At 43.0% G+C, this 7,077-nt stretch overlaps 1 pseudogene across 1 annotated transcript; it reads left to right on the top strand.

The window, feature by feature from the left end:
• Window positions 1-6,226: 6,226 nt before the first annotated feature.
• On the top strand, window positions 6,227-6,844 carry LOC308432581 (U1 small nuclear ribonucleoprotein C-like; annotated as a pseudogene). Its single transcript has one exon. The product of its transcript is annotated as a U1 small nuclear ribonucleoprotein C-like (transcript).
• The last annotated feature ends 233 nt before the right edge of the window (window positions 6,845-7,077 follow it).

Here is a 7,077-nt window from a genome sequence, read left to right as displayed (position 1 = left end):
CTCCTCTCCCCTTGCTTTCATGAAGGTGCTTCCTTTCCCAACCACCCTCTCCACCTCAGCACCTTGGCATTCCCCGACACTGGGAAAATGTGCCTTCACTGGACCAAAGGCCTCTCCTCCCACTAATGCCAGACAATGCCATCCTCTGCCACATACACAACGGGAGTCATGGGTCTCTCCATGTGTGCTCAGTGGTTGGTGTTTTAGTCCCTGGGAGCTCTGGAGGCTTTGGTTGGTTGATAAATAATGTTGTTCTTCCCATGAGGTTGCAAACACTTTCAGCTCCTTCAGTCTTTTCTCTAACTCCTTCACTGGGGTCCCAGTGTTAAGTCCAATGGTTAGCTGCAAGTATCCTCCCCTGTAACAGTATGGTTCTAGCAGAGCCTCTGAGGAGGCATCCATATCAGGCTCCTGCCAGTAAGAGCTTCTTGACAAATGCAGTTGGAAATGCCTTAGTTAGCTCGAGTGTGACACCCCCTCAGCAGAGGCTAAGAAAGCCCACAGGACCCTCTACTCCAATCTCCTTTGTATTTCAAGTTGCTCACACCAAATATGCAAGACCAGTTTTGGCTTCTCTTCCTTCCTTCCTTCCTTCCTTCCTTCCTTCCTTCCTTCCTTCCCTCCCTCCCTCCCTCCTTCCTTCCTTCCTTCCTTTGATTGCTTCTTTGTGAGTTTCACATCATGTATGTCAGTCTTGTTCATCTCCCAATTAACTCACATCTTCCTTTTGCTCTTGTAATCTTCCTCCCATAAAAAATAACACATACATGCAAAAAAAAAAAAACAAAACAACAACAAAACAAGCAAACCCCAAAGCATAGAAAAGCATCTCACTGGAAGCTGTAGTATGCCTCAATGAGTCCCACACTACACCCCTCTATCCACACATCTTCACTTGCAAATGTTTATTGTAATGAGTCATTAGTCTGGTTCAAGGTCTCTCTGGCTTCTGTAATACCATCAAAATTGCATCTTTATCAGGACTTCCCCTCCACCCCTGGTTATCCTGTTGTTGCCCTGTGTCATGTAGATCCTGCAGCTTTTGGTCAGCAGGTATGGTCCTTTCATGTGTTCCAACCATTTGTAGATAATACAGATTTGGGGATCGGCTAATTCAGAGCCCTGGGTCTGGGCCTGGGTGGCAGCTGAGCAGGTCAGAGCACCAGGTCTCCCTTATCTACATCACCAGGGCAAGCTCTCCAGCACTGCTCTGGCAAAGCCACCCAATGCTGCCCTCTGCAGGAGGCAGCTTTCCTGCTCTCAGACCCTTGGGGCTGACTCATTCATTCCTTCACCATCAGGGGCCAGCTCCACTGTGTTGCCAAGATAAAGCACAGGGCTTGCTGTCCCAAGTGCTATAGCCAATGAGGGATCAGGGCTAGCTCTCCTGACCACCACAGGTAGCAAGGGGGAATAGCATAAATCTCATACTCACACCACCTCATGGCAGACGAGTGGCAGGACCAGCTCTCCTTCCCTCTTGCAACTGGGGCTGGCTCACCTGTGGCCCCTCCATGAGGGCTAGCTCTACTTTGTGGCCCAGATGAAGCAAAAGGTCTGTTCTCCAGAATGAACCAGCAGGTGAGGGGCAGGACCAGCTCACCTGCTCTCATGATTTCCCCTTTTATTCTTACTCTACGTCTATTCCAATATCAAAACACAATAGATGAAGACTTCTTATTCCCACAAGCTCTTCTCCGCTCTAAGCCACTATACCCTCTGGCCTGTTCCACTGCAGTAGCATGAAAGGATTCCCCTTGCTCTCTTTGCTCCACCTCATCTGTCTGTTCACTCAGTGGTCAGGCTGTGACATTTCACAGCTCTGTTAGAACATCTCTCCAACAACATGGCATTTCCTCTCACTCATGATGGATTATCAACCTCACTTCATGAGAGCCAACACACAACGACTGAGTATTTTGATCTTGCTCACAGCTCTAGTAGATGGCAAAAGCAAGATTTGGATCTGTAGCCAGACCCAATGCCAGCTCTGTTTACCACAGCAGTGCATCTCCCTTAAGGAGTTCAGCTGGTTTGAAGAGATGTATGAATACCATCTTGCCTGGCTTTTCTCATCATCTTGGCCCTTGGTCCTGACCAGAGTTCTGGTTCTGGTTATAATACCTCTATCCTGCTCTGAGAATAGTTCCTTTCCTGGATGTGTGGATGCATGGATGGATGCATGAATGGATAGCTGGAGGGTGGATGGATGGATGAAAGATGATGGATGGATAAATTGATGGGTTGAATGGATGGATGGATTCATTGATTCATTCAATCATGACATAAAAGGCTAATTCATCCTCTTCTCAATCACTGACTAAATTACAGCCCTAGCTTTGAAGTCAGTTACTACTGGGTTAAATCCCAGCTCCATCTCTAATAATCAGTATAACCTTTGATATATTATTGTCCCTGAAGTTCAGTTTCCATGCCTTTAAAGTAGTTCTCATTGTCTCCACTCTCCAGTCTCCAAAAGGTTAACACTAGACATGTTTGGATACACTCATATCAAAGGAAGTCAAAGTTTCCCCTCTCTGATCTGAGAAGCTTATATACAGACACTTACATAGGACTTCCCAAAAGCCAAAATGGCTCTTTGATTCACCAAATATTATTATTTCCTATCCACTTCACTACACATTATTTGGTATTAATATATTTTAGGCTCTAAGGAATCATGAGTGAAGAAGTAAGCATGGTTTAGTCCACATGAGGCTTTGGTCTATTCTGGAAGATTAATCTTAAACAAGCATCTGGTCTCCAGGATCTTCCAAGCAACTTGAACCAACACAATCAGACAAGTGCTGTAAAAAAATGTATTTTGAGAAAATAAATTTTGTCACTAACAAGATAAATGACATATAGAAATATATGGAAACACATAGGAAAAGAGAAATCAGTCATTATAGACACCGATTTTCTTTAAGAAATGTCTCAGAGAATGAACGTTTTAGATAAAAAAGAATCCTGTGCAAAGGACTAAAGGGAAGACACAAAGCTCAGTCTGTGATAACAGAGAACAGTCCATTCAAGCATTGCTCAGGGCCAGGCACAGGCTGCACAGGTACTAACTTAAAGAGCTCTGGGATATCCTTTAAGGATGATGGATATTTCTCTTTTCATTTTTGAGTCTATAATTTGATTACATCATTTCCCCCTTCCCTTTCCTCTCTCCAAACCCTCTCATACACCTCTCCATTCTCATTTTAAAATTCATGGTCTTCTTTATCCATTAATTATTGTTTTACACACACACACACACACACGCACACACACACACACATTGCTAGACATATACTGTTTGATATATACATATACATATGTTACTGTATGTATATATTTTCAGAGCTTACTATTTGGTATTGGATAGCCAATACCAATTTGATGTGCTCCTCCCCAGGAAAGACTATTTCTCCCAGTCTCAGCATTCTTTAACTGCCTCTAGTTCTTTGTGTAGAGTTGAAACCTCCTGAGTTGTCCTCTGTCCACTTGAGCATGCCTATTGTTGCTTTCTGTGTTCAGATCATGTTTAGGCAGTCATGTTGGTGAGACTTTATGGGTGTAACTGCTGACATTTTTAGGAGACACAATCTCATAGCAAACTCCTTGAAAAGATGATGGATTTTACTGAGAACAGCAGGGATCCTAATGGCCCTTTAATGTAGATAATTATAAGTAGGTGTTTATTCTTAGAGCTAGGTCTTTCAAAATTTAATGTAGTAAGGCATCATCTGGGAATTGTGTCATAGCAGACTCTCTTTCCCATAGCATTGGAGTGGAGCCTGGATCCTACATTTTTAATGAATTCTCACAAGGTACCAATCGCTGGCCCACAGATGACATTTTGAGCACTGGGTTTTTGAAATGCTCACTCTGACTTGTTCCATAAAGTGTGTCAGAGAGCATGCCCGAGGAGGCAGAAGCAGCAGCTGAATGATTGATGGTTAGAAAGTAGGCTAAGGGAGTGGCCGTGGAGCATAAACAAGGATGGATATAGTAGAACTGAGGGGGAGACAAGAAGAGCAGACTACTGTTCTGGTTCCTAGCTTGAGTATCAAAATAAATCATAGTGACCTCATCCAGGACAGAGGCAGAGAAAGAGCAATTGATATTGAAAGAGAAAATTAAAAACTGCACCCCTGAGGTTCTCTTAAAATTATTAAATATAAATAAGAAACAAAAGGATGAATATATAGATCAAAAGCTCAGAAGAGACTTCTGGACAGGAGGCACATATCTGGGAGCCATCTCAAGATCTTTAGTTTTTCTTTCTTTGTTTGCCAAAAAGACTAGAACTACAATTTCCTTTATTTTAGAATACCCTAGGGTTTCAATGTGATGGGTAGTAAGCAGAAAACTCCATATCAGTCTCTCTCTAGAGCCTGACCACTCCTAGGTTCCTCACAGCTAGCATCACTGGAACCTACAGGAAGCAAAGTGTTCTTCATGAGGGATGATGGAAAGAGAGCTCACCTGGATCTTTGTACCTACAACTGAAGGAAAATCCCAGTCTCCTTCACAGATTATTTGAGAGGAGAAAACAAGAAGACTATGAAGAATGCCTGGCAAAATGCCTGATAGAGAATGAAGAGAGGTTAGGAGAACTAGAATCTATGTACTACGCTCAGTAGACCCTGAGGTCTGGACCTGGCAGAACTCAAAGCCCAGAAAACAGGCAACCCCAGTAAGGCATGTGAATTGGAGGGAGTATAGGCAAAAGCTGGCCTTGTACAGACTGGCTATGACTGGGCCAAGAAGTACAAGGTCTGTGGAACTAAGCACAGGTCTACTGTTGATCTGGGCTCCAGAGAACTCCAAGATAAGACTTTGGGCTAGACAGTGGGATACCCAAGTGACTTTGGGCTGGAGTTTTAAGGGTCTTGTTTCACACCTCAACGCTTTTGTTAGCTCAACTCCCTCTTCTTTTCCCTTTCAAATCCCAACACAAGTAATTAGACTTCCCTGGCCCTCCCTCTTAAATTTCCAAGAAATTTTGCTCTGACGTTTACCTGCATCAAGGTGATATATATGACGGTATATGTCTACATCCTACATCTGTCTATAAGCTCCACATGACTACTGTACTAGAGTAATAGGAGACAACACCAAAGAGTCTGGGCCAGATTGGGCTGCAATTAAGTGTGCAGCAGTTGACAGACTCCACTCCATGTTGAAAATGACTTCTGTTATGGAACACCCAAAGTGTCAATAAGGCATTCTTTAAATCTCTTAGACTTAGAGTTATCATGGGAAGAAAAACAAATGCTCAGAGATAAGGATTGATGAGAAATGACCCATCTAGAGAGATAAGGAAACACTGAAGCTGACATTTCTCAAGAGCTTTCTGGCAATCCCTAGTGGCCTAAATGACTTTAATGGACCATGTGTGCACATGCAAAAGAAAGGGAAAGAAAAAAACAAAAAAAAAAAAAGAAAGAAAAGAAAAGCCTAAAACTAGAATTGATAAGAGACTGAATTCAAGACCTCATTAAATCAAAGACCTCTGAAACAATCTCATCAGTGGGGGAGGTAGGGGTGGGGTTAAAAGCCTTCTAGACTATCAGAGACTGGGGATCAGGGAGGAAAAGGAATACAAAAGGTTCTAGAGGAGAGTGGAGGTTATTGACAGGATGTATATAGAAGATTCATAATGGAGCCTACATTTGGTTAAATGACACCAAGGGGAAGTGCTTTGATTTCTTTCCTTAATGCAACACTGACATATTATAGGTGACTCAGTGTTTATTATTAATTCATTCAAAACCAACTGCACATCATTAAGCAGTTTTTTGTGCTCTTTGTGAATTTTTTAATGTAGTCACTTAAAGCTACATACTTCCCTGAGGGGCTGCGTCTGATGTGTTTCAGATTTTGTTGCATTGTGCTTTCTTCTAAGAAATTTTTTTCTTGATTTTTATTTTGACTCCTTGATTGATCTCTATTATTTTGTGTACTTACTACAAGATTTGTTTATTATGGATTTTAAGTGTCATTACATTATAATCAGATAGGATATACTTAGTCATTTCATTGTTTCTAAATTTGTTGAGCTTTGTTTTGTGCCCCAGGATGTGGTCTGTTTTAGAGATACTTCCATGAGCTGCAGAGTAGAATTATATTCTTTGGTGTTTGGGTGGAATAGACAGTAGATACCTGTTAACAAGATTTGATTATGAAGTTCCTGGCGGTGGGGACCTAGGTAGCCAATGGTTTGTGGAGCGACATGCCTAAGTTTTATTGCAACTACTGTGATATGTATCTTACCTACGATTCTCCATCTATAAGGAAAATGCACAGCAGCGGTCGGAAACACAAAGAGAATGTGAAAGACTATTGCCAGAAATGGATGGAAGAGCAGGCCCTGGACTGACCGACCTAACAACAGCTGCGTTTTAAGGAAGATCCATTCAGCTCCACTCTCTGCCCCTCCGCCTGCATGCAGGGGCCATGATCCCACCTCCCCGGAGGCAGTCTTCTAGGTCTTCCTCGGCCTGGCATGATGCCTGCACCCCACATAGGAAGCACTCCCATGATGCCAGTGATGGGCGATCCTCCTCCTGGGTTGATGCCTGTGGGACCAGCTCCTGGGATGAGACCACACATGGGAAGCCACATGCCCATGATGCCCGGGCATCCGATGATGAGACCTCCTGCCCGCTCTATGATGGTGCCCACACGGCCTGGCATGACCCAGCCACAGATAAGAGCAGAAGCGCTCACTCTTTATCATCTTGTTGTTCTTGTTTCACCAGGAGATCTTGGTGCTGAGCCTGAGTGTTTACTAGATGCAGAACAAGGAACTTCTGTTCCTAACAGAAAATGCTTCTGGAGAAAGAAGTGATATAAAAAGGTGCGGTTTTCACTTATACTGTGAAATGTGAAAATAAAATAAGCAGGGCTGGAGAGATGGCTCAGTGGTTAAGAACAATGACTGCTCTTCCAGAGGCTCTGGGTTCAAATCCCAACAACCACAGGGTGGCTCACAACCATCTGAAATGAGAACTGATGCCCTCTTCTGGTGTGTCTGAAGACAACTACAGTGTACTCATATATAATAAATAAATATTTTTAAAA

The sequence above is a fragment of the Micromys minutus genome, assembly GCF_963924665.1.
Source record: "Micromys minutus genome assembly, chromosome: 18".
NCBI classification, from domain to species: Eukaryota; Metazoa; Chordata; class Mammalia; order Rodentia; family Muridae; genus Micromys; species Micromys minutus.
This window is presented reverse-complemented; position numbering and strand designations above follow the sequence as displayed.